Source organism: Marmota flaviventris, chromosome 3 (assembly GCF_047511675.1).
Source record: "Marmota flaviventris isolate mMarFla1 chromosome 3, mMarFla1.hap1, whole genome shotgun sequence".
Classification (NCBI taxonomy): domain Eukaryota; kingdom Metazoa; phylum Chordata; class Mammalia; order Rodentia; family Sciuridae; genus Marmota; species Marmota flaviventris.
This window is the reverse complement of record NC_092500.1, coordinates 168,073,003-168,090,858: the sequence shown is the minus strand read 5'-3', so window position 1 is coordinate 168,090,858 and position 17,856 is coordinate 168,073,003.

Sequence of the window (17,856 nt, the reverse complement as noted above, 5' to 3'; positions counted from 1 at the left end):
TCAGACCTGGGTGACCTCCAGCTCCACACTCCAATGCCAAAGTGCTTGACCTGGAGAGCTTTCTAGAAGAAAAGGGAATGTGAAACGTTTTCAAAAAACCTGCTCAGGTTGTTGGCTGTCTAGGACCCGGCGGGGGGCCACAGTCGCTTAAGAGTTCTGTTTAAAATCCTTGTCAAAGTCTGAGTCGACATGTTTTTATATACAGGGTGGCTGAAATCTTAGGAATGTCAAGATGTTTCAGAAAGCAGTTTGGATGTGGACCAAGCTCACGAGGGCCACATGGTCACTGCGGGGAATGCAGCCTGTTGGGGCGAGTTAGCGCAGGTTGCTTGGCGGCGGGTAGCAGCTCCCTCTCCTGCCCAGGGGAGCTTGAGTGGAGATGGGGAAGACCATGTGGTGCCCACTGAGTCCTGAAGCCTCCGCAGTCATTCTTCTGCTCAGTTCTGCTCATTCTTCTCCCACAGGGGAGGCGACTGCACAGTTTTACTCTCCTCCTCCCTCCCTTGCCCCCTCTCCCTTCTCCCTCCTCCTCAGCCACCCTGGAAGCCAGGGGAGCACCCGCAGGGACTCCTGGATAGGTGGGTGGCTTCTAGTCCTGGCCTTGACTTTGTAACCTTAGAAAACCCGCTTAACCTAAATGCGACTTCAGTTCCTTCATTCTTCTTTTTTCCCCAGAAGATTTGTATTAAATGCCAGATGAAATGGTGGTATGTCGTATGTCATCGGTGATGCGAAGGACTGAGGCCAAACGGACTCCACAGTCCTTCCTGGGTTGGAAAGGCTGGAGTCCCTCTGATAAGATCCCTTTTCCATCTTCTTTCTCATCTTCTTCCTTCCTTCCTCCTCCTCCTCCTTTTGGGAACTGCATTCCTGCCCACCTCTAAGTCTTTCTCTGACATGGAAGTAGGGAAATAAAAATGCAGCAAGAGAAATTCATAGGTGTGTGGAATCTCCCTCTCTAACTCCATCACTCTCTTTTTTGATATTTTGAGAGCTTTTCCTGGGCTAAGAGATCTCTCTTCATTAATTTCTTCAAGCAGCATGTTGCAAGTGTCAACATTCAGATAGGAACAGTCAGTACGAGCCCCCCAGTAGGATCTGTGGTTCCTTGGGGTAGCAAAGGAACCCGACCAAGGAGTGCCTAGACCAAACACGTGGAATGTCTTAAAAGTGACAGCCTCACCTGCGACCAACCTGCAGATCAGGCCCAGCGGTCCGCAGGCGTGGTAGGAGGGGCAGGGCAGAGCCGCCGCCCGCGCCTGCAAGGTAGGCAGACCTGCGACAGACCGGCGGATCAGGCCCAGGAGCCTGCCGGCGTGGTACACATGTCACCCCAATTGGAGTAGGGGCAGAGCAGAGTCGCCGCCCGTGCCAGAAACAGTCCCAGCGACCTGCCGGCGTGGTAGTCACGACACCCCAATTGGAGTAGGAGCAGAGCAGAGCCGCCACCCGTGCCCAAAAGGTGGGCAGACCTGCGACCGACCAGCGGGACAGGCCCAGTGGCCTGCCAGTGCGAGAGACACGTCACCCCATTTGGAGTAGGGGCAGAGCAGAGCCGCCGCCCATGCCCGCAAGGTAGGCAGACCTGCGACCGACCGGTGGAACAGACCCAGCGGCCGGCCGGGGTGGTAGGCACGTCACCCCAATTGGTGTAGGAACAGAACAGAGCCTTCGCCCGCGCCCGGAACAGGCCCAGCGGACCGCGGGTGTGGTAGACAAGTCACACCAATTGGAGGCGGGGGCAGAGCAGAGCCACCGCCAGCGCCTGCAGGGTAGGCAGACCTGCAACCAACCGGCGGATCAGGCCCGGTGGCCTGCCGGCGTGGTACACTCGTCACCCCAATTGGAGTAGGGGCAGAACAGAGCCGCCGCCCGTGCCCGGAACAGGCCCAGTGACCTGCCGGCGTGGTAGTCACGACACTCCAATTGGAGTAAGGAGAGAGCAGAGCCGCCGCCCGGGCCTGCAAGGTAGGCAGACCGCCGCCTGACCCTGCAAGGGAGACTTTTCAACTATACAAGAGCAATATAAATATATAGGGGAAAAAAACATTTCAAAAACACAACAGTTTCACCAAGCAGGAAGAAACGCAAGCAGTATGAAAAGACAAGGAAAGAAAGGACCACAAGCAATGCAGGTCAACTCAACTTTAGAAGAGGTAACAGCTGCAGCAGATGGAATGTCAGATAAAGAATTCAGGATATACATGCTTCAGATGATCTGGAGTATCAAGGAAGACATTAGACAGCAAAATCAGACAATGAAAGATCACTTCGACAATGAATTACACAAACAAATCCAGGAAGCAAAGGATCAACTATACAGGGAGATAGAGGTTATAAAAAACAAACAAACAGAAATCCTAGAAATGCAGGAAGCAATAAACCAACTTAAAAACTCAATGGAGAATACTACCAGCAGAGTAGAACACTTAGAAGATAGAACATCAGACAATGAAGACAAAGTATTTCAACTGGAAAAGAACATAGACAGCTCAGCAAGACTGTTAAGAAACCATGAGCAGAACATCCAAGAAATATGGGATAAACATTAAGAGACCAAACTTAAGAGTCATTGGGATACAGGAAGGTACAGAACTCCAAACCAAAGGAATGAGCAATCTATTCAATGAAATAATACGAGAAAACTTCCCAGACTTGAAGAATGAGACAGAATCCCAAATCCTAGAAGCCTACAGGACGCCGAATGTGCAAAATCATAAGAGATCCACACCTAGACACATTATAATGAAGATGCCCAACATACAGAATAAGGAGAGAATTTTAAAAGCTACAAGAGAAAGGAAGCAGATTACATTTAGGGGTAAGCCAATCAGGATAACAGCTGATCTTTCAACACAGACTCTGAAAGCTAGAAGATCCTGGAATAACATATTTCAAACACTGAAAGAAAATGGGTTCCAACCAAGAATTGTGTATCCAGCGAAATTAAGCTTCAGGATGGAAGATGAAATTAAAACCTTCCACGATAAACAAAAGTTAAAAGAATTTGCAGCTAGAAAACCATCTCTTCAAAACATCCTCGGCAAAACATTACAGGAAGAGGAAATGGAAAATAACAATGAAAACCAACAGTGGGAGGTAGGACAGTAAAGGGGGCGAAAATAATCAAAGAGGAAAACAAACCATGTTTAGTAACAGAAATAAACAAATATGGCTGGAAGAACAACCCATATCTCAATAATAACCCTAAATGTTAATGGCTTAAACTCACCAATCAAGAGACACAGGCTAGTAGAATGGATCACAAAACAAGACCCAACAATATGCTGCCTACAGGAGACGCATTTGATAGGAAAAGACATACATAGGCTGAAGGTGAAAGGTTGGGAAAAATCATATCACTCATATGGACTTCGGAAACAAGCAGGAGTGTCCATACTCATATCAAATAAAATAGATTTCAAGCCAAAGTTAATCAAAAGGGATAAAGAGGGACACTACATACTGCTTAAGGGAACCATACACCAACAAGACATAACAATCATAAATATATATGCCCCAAACAATGGTGCAGCTATGTTCATCAAACAAACTCTTCTCATGTTCAAGAGTCTAATAGACCACCATACAATAATCATGGGAGACTTCAACACACCTCTCTCGCCACTGGACAGATCTTCCAAACAAAAGTTGAATAAGGAAACTATAGAACTCAATAACACAATTAATAACCTAGACTTAATTGACATATATAGAATATACCACCCAACATCAAGCAGTTACACTTTTTTCTCAGCAGCACATGGATCCTTCTCAAAAATAGATCATATATTATGTCACAGGGAAACTCTTAGACAATATAAAGGAGTAGAGATAATACCATGCATCTTATCTGATCATAATGGAAGGAAACTGAAAATCAACGATAAAAGAAGGAAGGAAAAAGCATGCATCACTTGGAGAATGAACAATAGTTACTGAATGATCAATGGGTTATGGAAGACATCAAGGAGGAAATTAAAAAATTCTTAGAGATAAATGAAAACACAGACACAACATATCGGAATCTATGGGACACATTGAAAGCAGTTCTAAGAGGAAAATTCATTGCTTGGAGTTCATTCCTTAAAAAAAGAAAAAACCAACAAATAAATGATCTCATATTTCATCTCAAAATCCTAGAAAAAGAAGAGCAAAACAACAGCAAAAGAAGTAGAAGGCAAGAAATAATTAAAATCAGAGCTGAAATTAATGAAATCGAAACAAAAGAAACAATTGAAAAAATTGACAAAACTGAAAGTTGGTTCTTTGAAAAAATAAACAAAATCGACAGACCCTTAGCGATGCTAGCGAAGAGAAGAAGAGAGAGAACTCAAATTACTAGCATACGGGATGAAAAAGGCAATATCACAACAGACACTTCAGAAATACAGAAGATAATCAAAAACTATTTTGAATCCTTATACTCCAATAAATTAGAAGATAGTGAAGGCATAGATAAATTTCTTAAGTCATATGATCTGCCCAGATTGAGTCAGGAGGATATAGACAACCTAAACAGACCAATATCAATTGAGGAAATAGAAGAAACCATCAAAAGACTACCAACTAAGAAAAGCCCAGGACCGGATGTGTATACAGCAGAGTTTTACAAAACCTTTAAAGAGGAAATAATACCAATACTTTTCAAGCTACTTCAGGAAATAGAAAAAGAGGGAGAACTTCCAAATTCATTCTACGAGGCCAACATCACCCTGATACCTAAACCAGACAAAGACACTTCAAAGAAAGAAAACTACAGACCAATATCTCAAATGAACCTAGATGCAAAAATCCTCAATAAAATTCTGGCGAATCGGATACAAAAACATATCAAAAAAATTGTGCACCATGATCAAGTAGGATTCATCCCTGGGATGCAAGGCTGGTTCAATATACGGAAATCAATAAATGTTATTCACCACATCAATAGACTTAAAAATAAGAACCATATGATCATCTCGATAGATGCGGAAAAAGCATTCGACAAAGTACAGCATCCCTTTATGTTCAAAACTCTAGAAAAACTAGGGATAACAGGAACATACCTCAATATTGTAAAAGCAATCTATGCTAAGCCTCAGGCTAGCATCATTCTGAATGGAGAAAAACTGAAGGCATTCCCTCTAAAATCTGGAACAAGACAGGGATGCCCTCTCTCTCCACTTCTGTTCAACATAGTTCTCGAAACACTGGCCAGAGCAATTAGACAGACGAAAGAAATTAAAGGCATAAAAATAGGAAAAGAAGAACTTAAATTATCACTATTTGCAGGTGACATGATTCTATACCTAGCAGACCCAAAAGGGTCTACAAAGAAACTATTAGAGCTAATAAATGAATTCAGCAAAGTGGCAGGATATAAAATCAACACGCATAAATCAAAGGCATTCCTGTATATCAGCGACAAATCCTCTGAAATGGAAATGAGGACAACCACTCCATTCACAATATCTTCAAAAAAAAATAAAATACTTGGGAATCAACCTAACAAAAGAGGTGAAAGACTTATACAATGAAAACTACAGAACCCTAAAGAGAGAAATAGAAGAAGATCTTAGAAGATGGAAAAATATACCCTGTTCATGGATAGGCAGAACTAACATCATCAAAATGGCGATATTACCAAAAGTTCTCTATAGGTTTAATGCAATGCCAATCAAAATCCCAACGGCATTTCTTGTAGAAATAGAGAAAGCAATCATGAAATTCATATGGAAAAATGAAAGACCCAGAATAGCAAAAACAATGCTAAGCAGGAAGTGTGAATCAGGCGGTATAGCGATACCAGACTTCAAACTATACTACAGAGCAATAGTAACAAAAACAGCATGGTACTGGTACCAAAACAGGCGGGTGGACCAATGGTACAGAATAGAGGACACAGAAACCAATCCACAAAACTACAATTATCTTATATTTGATAAAGGGGCTAAAAGCATGCAATGGAGGAAGGATAGCATCTTCAACAAATGGTGCTGGGAAAACTGGAAATCCATATGCAACAAAATGAAACTGAATCCCTTTCTCTCACCATGCACAAAAGTTAATTCAAAATGGATCAAGGAGCTTGATATCAAATCAGAGACACGCCGTCTGATAGAAGAAAAAGTTGGCTACGATCTACATACGGTGGGGTCGGGCTCCAAATTCCTCAATAGGACACCCATAGCACAAAAGTTAATAACTAGAATCAACAAATGGGACTTACTCAAACTAAAAAGTTTTTTCTCAGCAAAAGAAACAATAAGAGAGGTAAATAGGGAGCCTACACCCTGGGAACAAATCTTTACTCCTCACACTTCAGATAGAGCCCTAATATCCAGAGTATACAAAGAACTCAAAAAATTAGACAATAAGAAAACAAACAACCCAATCAACAAATGGGCCAAGGATCTGAACAGACACTTCTCAGAGGAGGACATACAGTCAATCAACAAGTACATGAAAAAATGCTCACCATCTCTAGCTGTCAGAGAAATGCAAATCAAAACCACCCTAAGATACCATCTCACTCCAGTAAGATTGGCAGCCATTAGGAAGTCAAACAACAACAAGTGCTGGCGAGGATGTGGGGAAAAGGGTACACTTGTACATTGCTGGTGGGACTGCAAATTGGTGCAGCCAATTTGGAAAGCAGTATGGAGATTTCTTGGAAAGCTGGGAATGGAACCACCATTTGACCCAGCTATTCCCCTTCTCGGTCTATTCCCTAAAGACCTAAAAAGAGCATGCTACAGGGACACTGCTACATCGATGTTCATAGCAGCACAATTCACAATAGCAAGACTGTGGAACCAACCTAGATGCCCTTCAATAGACGAATGGATAAAAAAAAATGTGGCATTTATACACAATGGAGTATTACTCTGCATTAAAAAATGACAAAATCATAGAATTTGCAGGGAAATGGATGGCATTAGAGCAGATTATGCTAAGTGAAGCTAGCCAATCCCTAAAAAACAAATGCCAAATGTCTTCTTTGATATAAGGAGAGTAACTAAGAACAGAGTTGGGACGAAGAGCAGGAGAAGAAGATTAACATTAAACAGGGATGAGAGGTGGGAGGGAAAGGGAGAGAGAAGGGGAAATTGCATGGAAATGGAAGGAGACCCTCAGGGTTATACAAAAGTACATACAAGAGGAAGTGAGGGGAAAGGGAAAAATAATACAAGGGGGAGAAATGAATGACAGTAGAGGGGGTAGAGAGAGAAGAGGGGAGGGGAGGGGAGGGGGGATAGTAGAGGATAGGAAAGGCAGCAGAACACGACAGTCACTAGTATGGCAATATGTAAATCAATGGATGTGTAACTGATGTAATTCTGCAATCTGTATATGGGGTAAAAATGGGAGTTCATAACCCACTTGAATCAAAGTGTGAAATATGACATATCAAGAAATTTGTAATGTTTTGAACAGCCAACAATAAAAAAAATGAAAAAAATAAATAAAACTGACAGCCTCAGGAACCCTCAGCAATGAAGCCAAAGGGACAAGTGTCAGAGGCACAAAAGACAACGGCCTGCCAGGACTGTCAGAAAGGGCCAACTCTATGCCAAACGAGTCCATCCTTCCTCCTGCAGAGGAGCTTCAGGGACTTGGGGACCATCTAGACCAGTGCCATCCCACAGAACTCGCCACACCAATGCAAATGCTCAGTATCCGCCATGTCCCCATGGGAGCCCCTAACCACGGGGCCACTGAGCACTTGAAAGGCCACTAGCGGGCCTGAGGACCTGGATCTTTCATTCTATTCTATATTAATTGTTTAAATTTAAATGGCCACATGCAGCTGATGGCTATCACCAGGGCAGTGCGCACAGAGAACAGGAGAAACTCCTACCAAAGAACACGAGGCTCTGAGGCAGGAGAGAGGGGGTGAGGTGAAGAGGAAGACAAGGAGGTTAAGGGCTCGCAAATCCTGAATGTCGGGATTTTAAGAAGAAAAATGCCAAAAACAGGAGAAAGGAAGGGTTTCCTCCTTAGACAGTTTCAGGCCTTCCTGACACAGAGTGCCCTCCAGGACTGTGTTGGGCAGCGGAGTGGCTGCTGGGCTTATGTGATTCTGTTAAAGAATGGAGGCCCACTCACCGCGGCCTGAGCAAGTTGCAGGAGGGCTCTTTCTTCTCCACAGAGGGTGGCACATTCCGCTTTCCAAAATCAGGAGCTAAATAGAGCTATGTCTCCCGGTGATGAGGTGGTTCTGGAATAAATTCCAACAATTCCAGACATTAAAAGAAAGTAAAAACTCACATCATATCAGATACCTGTAAAAACTGCATAAGAAATTTTCTGGGTTTTAGTCCAGAAAAGCACCAATGATAACCATGATTTTTGTCTTTTTCTTTTGTTTTTGTTTTCTGGCACTGAGGATTGAATCCCAGGCCACTCTAGCACTGAGCTGCATCCCCAGCCTTTTCCTTTCTTTTCTTTTTTTAAAGAGGGATGGCTTTTAAAAGCAGACCAAGGGCAACCATAAAGAAGTGCCGAGGGCCAAGGTTGAATATTAATTGACCATGGAAGTGGAGCTAGTTGGTTCCAGTTTATTTTCCTCCTCCTCTCTTATCTTAAGGAGACTGATGGGGCTTCATGCTAGAAAAGATAACACAAACGTCCTAAGAGAAAAGCCTAAATTAATTTCCATGACTCTCAATGAGGTCAAGTCTCCAGGTCTAAACAAATCATACCATGAGGGTCTTTAGAAACGACAAAGCCTGAACCGCTGTGGAGGCTTTCCCAACAACGAGAGAGAAGAGGCCTCAGTGGGCTGAGGAGGATTAATTAAACATTTCCCAATTTCCAAGAAAGGGGAGAAAAACATTCTATAAATGAAAGATCGGCGAGATGAATGATGATCTCTTGACCAATGTCTAAGGGGGCTTTATGGGAAAGCTTTGTAGACATAGTTTAAAAGGACGCCATCTTCACCAAGAGTCCAGATGGGTTCCCTAAGATAATAAATTCACACCAGTCTAACCTCCGTTCTGATTTTGGCACAGAGAATTATAAGACATGCAATAAACTACGTATCAGCAAGTCATCTGAGAGTCCCACATTAGATTCTTCTGCACAAAATTTAGAAAAGTGAGCTAAGTGGTGACATCCTCAGATGGCTAACAAGTGCTTGGATGGCTAACCTCAGAGTCATGATTAATAGGTGACTGTCAACCTGAGGGAGGGTTTTCTCTCGTGCCATAGAACTATCAGTCCTTGGCCTCTTCTGCTAAACATTTGCTGGGACTTAGATGAGGACGACGATGGCGTGTTTATTAAATCAGCAGATGACAGGGAACTAGGAGGGATAGATAACAGATTTCAGATCCCAGATCTGCTCAGGCAGTCTGAGACAACAAGCCAACACATAAATCTGCAACACGAGGACCTGCCCTAGTCCACATGGATACACTCCCCTCCGCAACTGGAAAGAGCAGATGGAGAAGCCAGGAAAGCCTTCCCTGGGGGGAGTTAAAGACCCAGCTCCCTCCATTTCCACGACCAGACCACCAGCAACAAGTTGCCTTCTGGTCCCTTCTTGACCTGTTCTGCTTTGTGGTCAATATAACATGCACCTCTTACATTATCCCTTGGCTCTTGAAGGACTGACCCCCAGGATGACTCCTTGGTCCATTTTCTTCACACCCTGGCAGCCAGAGAGAAATTTCCAAATCTCAAACCACAGTATAGCCCCCAGCATTTTGTTCCCCTTCCTGGAGAAGAAGCTTTCTTGGGCCTTTCTTGCAATTTGCCTTGTGATGGGCCCAAAGAGAGTGTCCATCCTCAGGAACCATCTTCTTTGCTGTGAGAAGACACACTGCCCTCTAACCCGCAGGCTCTCCTTGATCTCTGATGTCATCTAAGGGTCTCAGCCCCTTAACACTGTGACTAAGATGACAAAGCTGGATGGGTTCAAAGGCCAGTAATGCAGACACTGGAAGAGCAAGAACTCGTGTTTAGCTGATCATGAACCCAAATCCGATGAGTTCATACACTCTGCCATGAGAGACATGAGTCTATCATGAGAGAACAGATCTTCTTCTCCCTGGTGCCGATTAGACCATGCTGGGTACCATGTGGGGAGGTAGCAATAAATTGAAATTTCTCTGGACAAGAATGGCTAGCAAGTTAAGAGGTCTGGAACCAATTAAATAAAACAAAAATCGACAAGTTTGAATTGTTAGCTTTGAAAAGATCATAAAAGTTATCCCAAAATTTTAGGTCTGTATGTGAAGAAGGATTGGAGTTATTCTGAGACAAAGCCAGAATCCATATACAGGAAAGCGACAGGAAACCAGATTTGTCAGAATCTCTAACAACTAGAACTGTCCAAGACTGGCTAGAACTACTTGGGACATTCTGAATCCATCATCTGACTAGAAGTGCTCAGAAAGACACTGTTACCTGCGAGGTCACAGTTGGACTGCATGAGGCAGCTTGTTCCAAACCAGCCAATCTTCAAGGCCCTCTAAGTCCCCGACTTACTATGCTGGGACTACACATCTGATTCCACTGGAGCTGTTTGGTCTTAATTCTCCTCATCTACTATCCTGAGGATATATTGCAGAGAAGATATATGGCCTCTTTTAAGCTTGCAAGGCCGGACAGAGGAAAATTGGGGAAGACCAAGATTAATTCTTCTTTGAAGATACAGCTGGTAAGTATCTGCTGGGGTCTCCAAAATTTTCCTCATTATTTGTAACAATCCATGTCCCCACCCTCGTTCCCTTGGGTTCTGTGAAATATGACTTCAGTCCTGTCCTGTTATCAGACTTTGGATGACAGAGTCAGGTTCTCTCCCAAGCCTTCCTCTTCACAGATGGGAACCTCTCCAAGACACTGTGGCCAAGCCTAGTGGAGGGGGCCTTGCTTGCTCAGGCACTAAAGCCCACACCAATGACCGACTGGCTCTGGTTGATCCTGGGATGAGAAAGGGAACTGAGGAGAAAGGGGCGGTAGTGAAGGTTGTGAGGTAGGCGACTCCATTTTCTGGGGTCAGCCTGTGACAATTCTACTCCTGGGCTTCCTTCGTTCCTGGGCCCTTCACTCTGGCCCAGCAACCCCACAGTGACTCCCTGACTCTTTCCCGCACCGTTGGTCCATTCTTCCCAGATAAGGACCCTGTCAGCACAGTAGCATCTCTGTCCAAAGTCACACCTTTCACCTGAAGGAGGACGACCTGGTTTAGTCAATGACCCTCAGACGAGAAGGTATGATTATTTTATTTGCAATCGTTATCATCCCTAGAATAATTGCCTCAAAACCTACCATGTTCATCTGGAAGCAATTCCCTTTAACAGATAAGGAAACAAGCCAAGATAAAGAATCTGAATACTCAGCTAGTCTCAGAGCATGTTTTGGAGAGAACCTAAAATACGTGACGGGAGGTGAAACCAGGTGACCATAGGCAATCCTTTCAAGTCTAGGAGTTGACTCTTTGAATTTCAGGATTTCAAAGTACCATCTCATAGGTCACATGGGACTGGCCCAGGACCTAAGACACAATGGGAAAGTAGGTGAAGAAGTCCAGAGGAAATGTCTCTAAGCCAGAAGTCCTAACTCTCGGGGACAAGAGCAGTACTCAAGGTCACCTCTCCCAGCCTTGGTTGTTATGGATTCTCAGTCAAGAGAGATTGAATGAAGCACATCTAAGCAGGAGGAGACAGCACAGAAGAGACGTTGGAGGGAGACAGTCTATAAAGACTGGACACAAAACTAATAAAAGTCAACAGTCAAGACCATTTAGCACTGGAGCAAACAGCTCTTCCCAGCTCCTTAAGCCCTGGGGGCCCAGAACAATGACTGACTCTCATGGGAAAGACACAGAGGCTACAAGTTAAATAAATGCCAGTAGTTTTAGTTATCGAAAGCAGAAAATTATCAAATACTTTCTAGAAATATTCTCAGATGTTTTAATGTTCTGTTGTTGAGTTTTGCTGTTTAAAGCAAAATGCACTCAGTTGTCTGGAAGATTCACTGATACCTTTTCTAGCGATATCTGATACGTGAGTGAACCAGGAGGCTCCAGAACACTCCAAGTCCTGCCACTTAGGCTGCCACCTCTTGAAGGGAAGGAAGTAAATCCCAAGAGGGCCTTTTCCCTACATCCATTGCCTTACGTGTGTGTGTGTGTGTTTCCTCAGTTAAGTAAACCCACCGAGACTGCAAGGACCAGAGACCAGTCAAACCCCAGCAAACCCATTCCGTTGGCTGCAGACAGACAGCCTCCTCTGAGGCAGATTGGAGGTGAACGTCACTCATTGAATGTGCTCTCAATGGAACGGGGGCAACCTGATCCAACCAAATCTCTCTGTTAAAAGTGAGTGCTAGGAAATAACACAAGGTGGACTGGCTACTCAAGTTCAATTCCCTGTTCCAAAGCCACCATTTCTCTCGCTATGTCACACCAGCTCTTTTTAAGGGAACTTCAGCACCTAAAGTGAGGGAAGTCTCCTTCCATCCCCAAGTGTTGGAAGATGGTCCTTGAGTGAGAGATCGTCTTTAATAGGACCAGAAATGGGCACTTGATCCAAAGTTGGCCAATCTATAGGTTGGTCCCCAACCAGTGGGGTGGTCTGGCATGAATTGTTCCATCCGGCAGGTGATTAGCTGGGTCAGCCTTTCTCTCCCATCAGAATTTCAATAGAAAACTATGGAGAGATGCTTGGGATGGATCCCAAGTAAGAAATGCTCCCAGCCCGTGCAGCCTACAGAGGAGTGGCTTTGCAGGCAAGGAAAAGCTGTGGCCATAATTGCCATGACGTCATGCGATAAATGACAGAGGGTGCCAAGAAACCACAAAGCTGGGTTTGAGCTTGGGAAGGGCTTTCAAGAGGCCAGTGTTTAATTTGAAACCTAAAACACAAATAGAACTATGAGAAGAGAGAAGAGAAGGCAGACAGAATCGTGTCGGGTGAGACCAACATCAGTGGAGGGCTGGTGACTTAGGTAAGGTCCAAGTAGAGAAGAGTGTAAGGTGTGCAGGGAAGTGAGGTGAGATGAACAAAGGTCTTCTCCATGGGAAGGGAGGCTCTCTTTCCTGAGAGAAAAACCGCCAAAGAATTCTAAGTCAAAAGGGATATGATTTTAAATTATTTTTTAAAGACTATTTAATGTTCATCATCTCTAGCAATTAGAGAAATGCAAATTAAAACTAAACTGAGATTTTATCTCACTCCAGTCAGAATAGCAATTATCAAGAATACAAGTAGCAATAAATGTTGGCAAGGATGTGGGGGAAAAGGTACACTCACACATGGCTGGTGGGACTGCAAATTGGTGCAGCCACTCTGGAGAGCAGTATGGAGATTCCTCAGAAAACTGGGAATGGAGTTACCATTTGACCCAGTCATCCCATTCCTTGGTCTATACCCAAAGGACTTAAGATCATCCTACCATAGTGACACAGCCACATCAGTGTTCATAGTAGTTCAACTCATAATAGCTAAGCTATGGAACCAACCTAGGTGCCCTTCAACGGATGAACGGGTAAAGAAAATGTGATACACACACACACACACACACTCTGCATTATTACTCAGCCATAAAGAATAATGAAATGATGGCATTTGCCAGTAAATGGATGAAACTAGAGACTATCATGCTAAGTGAAATAAGTCAGTCCCAAAATACCAAAGGCAGAATGTTCTCTCTGAAATGCAGATGCTAACATACAATAGGGGGAGGGAAGAATAGAAGTTCATCACATTAGACAAAGGGGGATGGGGGGTGGGAGCAGGAAAGACAGTGGGATGAATCAGACATCACTTTCCTGAGTTCATATATGAACACCGACCCGTGAAACTCCACATCACGTACAACCACAAGAATGGGATCCTAATTAGAATAAGTTATACTCCACGTATGAATGATATGTCAAAATATACTCTACTGTCGTGCATACCTAAAAAGGACAAATAAAAGCTAAATTATAAAAAAGACTAAGTTGCAGAATGAAGAAAAGATAGGAGAGGCAAGCACGGAGGATACACAACTGGAAACCCTGCGCAGCGACATGGAAGAGAAGGCATGGGGTGGACTGGCGGAGGGGGCAGGGGGGAGAGGGAGGATGAGAAGGGCGAGTTAGGAGCTGGATTCAAAAGGAGTCAATGGTTGGCTGGAGTTTGGAACCAGTGCGAAGGAGGTTTCCAGATTCAGCAATGGGTGGACAGCCCGTTCCCCATCTAACCTGAATATCTTACAAATGTCAATCAAATCACCTCGCTCTGCTGCTTAAAACTTTTCTCTAGCTTCCTAAGTTAAAAAAAAAAAAACAAAATGCATCCACACTTCCTCCTCTGCTCTTCAGGTTCTGGCCTCCGCTTGTCCCTGGCCTAAGGTCAGGAAGCTTCTCCTTTGGTTCACCCTGGTAGGTCATCGCTCAGCTCCTGGGCCACACCAGGCTCCTTCCCCTGGTGCCCTCCCAGGGGTCCCCTCTGCCTAGAGTGGTTTTTCCAGTTGTGACCACGGGACTGGCTCCTTCTCGTCATTCAGGTCTCAGAGCCAGCACTGTACCGGACCAAACAGGGGCCTGAGGCAAAAGGAAAAACATGTCCCCCACGTGTCCCCCACGTGCACTTGCATGTTTCCTTGAGATGATTGATATTTTTCCAGGACATTCAAGTAGATGAAAAGATACTGAAAAATTAAAAAGTATTTTTAAAAGTCCCATAATTATTTTAGGTTTAAATATTCGGGCTATACCAAAACCAGAATTTGTTGTTCTCTTAATTTTCTGGCTTCAAAAGAAACAAGCTCATCAATAATATTTTCATGATCATCTTGTTCGCTTATCTCATTTTCTATTATATGAATATTTGACAGCATCTCCTGTCTGAGTGATGATCTTAAAATATTTTTAGTTAGCTTCATTTTTACCTTTTTTACTTAAACTTTTAATGCTTGGGACCTTGATTTCTTTCTTATTTTTTAACTATGGCATTGACACAGTACTCAATCACTGAGATTTTGTTGCTTCCTTGAATTCTGCACTCAGGAGCGCCCCTGCTCACCTTGAAGGCCACGGCCTCCAAGAGATCTTCTCTGACCCTCTGCCCAAAGTAGGCTTCCAGGCTGGGGGTGTGGCTCAGTGGTACCCCACTTGCCTAGCTTGTGTGAAGCCCTGGGTTCAATCTTCAGTACTGTTAAAAACAACAACAAAAGTAGCCTCCCTACACACCCGTCCAGTTACCGTCTCTTCCGCTGAGTGAGTCTTAATGGCACTCCACTCTAAAGGATCTTAGCTTTTAAATGGTTTCTTCATTTCCGCCTCACACCCCAACAGAAACCCCGAGCTGTGCCCATCTGACCCCTTGCTGTGACCATAGCACCTAAGACAGCAGCTGGCACAGGTGTGATGATGAGTAGTTGACTTAGAGATGGTTCTCGAACCCACGGGCTTCACAGAACGTGTGGGATGAAGACAAGTAGACGAGGCGAGGCAGAAACGGCCGTGTTCCAGGAACAGGAAGAGGAGGTCACTGAGAGAAGCAGCAGAGGGCGGGAGGGTGGTTTCTGTGGAAAGCAAGAGGCTGTCCCCAGAGGGGGGACGTGGCCAGGGTGCTGCCAGGAGTTCCCCAGACCGGGGCTGAGGAACGTCTCCTGAATTTCACCAGAGATGAGCCTATACCCTGGCACAGGCGGTTTCAGCAAAGAACTATGGGTGGGGGCCGGATGGCCGTGGACTGAGCACAGGGTGGGTCCTAGGAGGTGGAGATGTAGTGACGGCTCAAGATATTTGGCTGCTGAGAGCCATAGCCCAGTCCGAATGACGCATGGCATTTTTGCCAGAAGGCAGTGGTTGAGAGGTGACGCCAGCAAGCCATTGAGATGATGATGGTTATGTGAAGCTGTGTATATTAGACCCCTGCTGTCCGCCTCGGCCTGCTACTTTGGAGTTCTGGCGGGGATTCCCGGAGAGTCCCCATTGGTTGGGGAAGTGCCGGAGGAGGGATTTCCGGTCGGTGTGGCGTGTCGCGAGAGAAGGCCGCGCATGCGCGGAGAATAAAGGAGTTCCTGTTTTGAACCCACGAGGCTGTGTGGCGGCTGGGTTATTTTGTGCCCAGCCAGACTGCGGCACTTGGCCCTCTGGCAGAAGCAGGGCAGCAGGCTTTCAGAGGGGACAACCTCATTTTTAAGTTGGGAGAGACTGGAGCATACTTAAACACTGATGCCAAGAAAAGAGAGGGATAAGGAATGATAATACAAAATGGGGACGATTTATATTTGGTTATCTCAAACAAGTAGGTGTGGCCGAAGCCAGCGCAGTGGTGGAGGAATTCGCTTGGAGGAGGAGAGAAAGTTCTTATTCTACTGTGCAAGTGAGAAAAGATGATGATAGTGAATAGGTATAATGACAATAAATAAATGGTGCCCTTTCTTCTGTGTGTGTGAAAGAGCGAGACTGGAAGTGAGATTGATGCTGAGGATGAGGAGTGAGGTGACTGGGTAGGAGGCTTTGTTCATTAAAAAAAAAATTATTGAGCAATTGCTATGTACCAGACACTGTGGTCAAAGCACACAAAGAACCCTGCCACTGTGCAGTTCTTATTTCAGTACAGCCCAGACGGATAATGTACAATGAATTGAACAAATAAGTCATAGAAGAGCATAATAAATTATATAGTATAACACACACATGAGAAAAGAGATCAGGGCAAGGGAAATGCAGAGTGCTGCCGGGTGGGAAGGGTATACAAGGAGGCTGCCATTTCAAGTAAAGAGGCAAATGTAGGCCTTGTGTATTAGCAGGCATTGGATGAGTATTAGCGGGCTGGAGTACCGTGAGGAGTTGGCCAGGGGGGTATCTGGGGACAGAGAACCTAAAGAGGAAGGCTAGGGCATTTTATAAGTTTCCTATTGCTGCTGTAACAAGTTAGCATGAACTCTGGGCTTTAAAACAGCACAATAGTTTATTTTCTTATAAGTTCACAGGGTTAAAGTAAAAAAAAAAAAAAAATCTCGAATTCCATCATCTAAAACATCTAGAGGGAGTAGAGATCAAGTGAGATTCTGATCATGCTCAATCCTGGGGCAAAATTCCTCTTCACTATGGACCTAGGAAACGAGGAAACACTGGGAAGGCACAATCCAGCGGCAGACATTCCCACCCAAAAAGGGACAAAAGATTCACTGGACCTAAACAATCCTGAACTCCAGTGAGGAAACTGCCATTCGTTTCAAAGCCCGAGTCATTTGTGGCTGGGACCTCTCTGGACCTCTCGGGAGCCGCAGTTCTGCCTTCTGACCACCTTTCCTTTTTCCCTGCTGTGACTTAAAGACCCAAACAGAACAATTGTAGAGAAGGAAAAATTTATTTGGAGGCTCACAGTTTCGAGGTCTCAGTCATTGGACAGCAGGCTCCATTTCCTTGGGGCTCCAGGTGAGGCAGGACAACATGGCAGAAGAGTGTGTGGGGGAAGCAGCTCACATGATGATCAGGAAGCCCAGAGATTCCACTCTCCCGATGCAGAATATGTACCCCAAAGCTACGCCCCCAATGAACCACCTCCTCCAGCCACACCCCACCTGCCTCCAGTCACCACTCAGTCACTCCCATCAGGGATTAATTCAGTGATTGGGTTAAGGCTACACCCCAATCATTTCTCCTCCAAACCTTGCATCGTCTAACACGTGAGCTTTTGGGGACACCTCACATCCAAACCATAACAGGTGGTATATGTCTGTGGCCAACTAGTTTCCCCAGCCTGTGTTTTGTGTGTAGAATTTTAGGAGTCCTGTGGCTTTCTTTCGTTTTGTCCGACCTGACAGTGTTGTGCCAGTATAACAGTCAAAAACCTTGTGCGTCTCCTATAATGTCCTGGAAATCCATCCCATCAGACCACAGGTCTTTCTCAAATAATC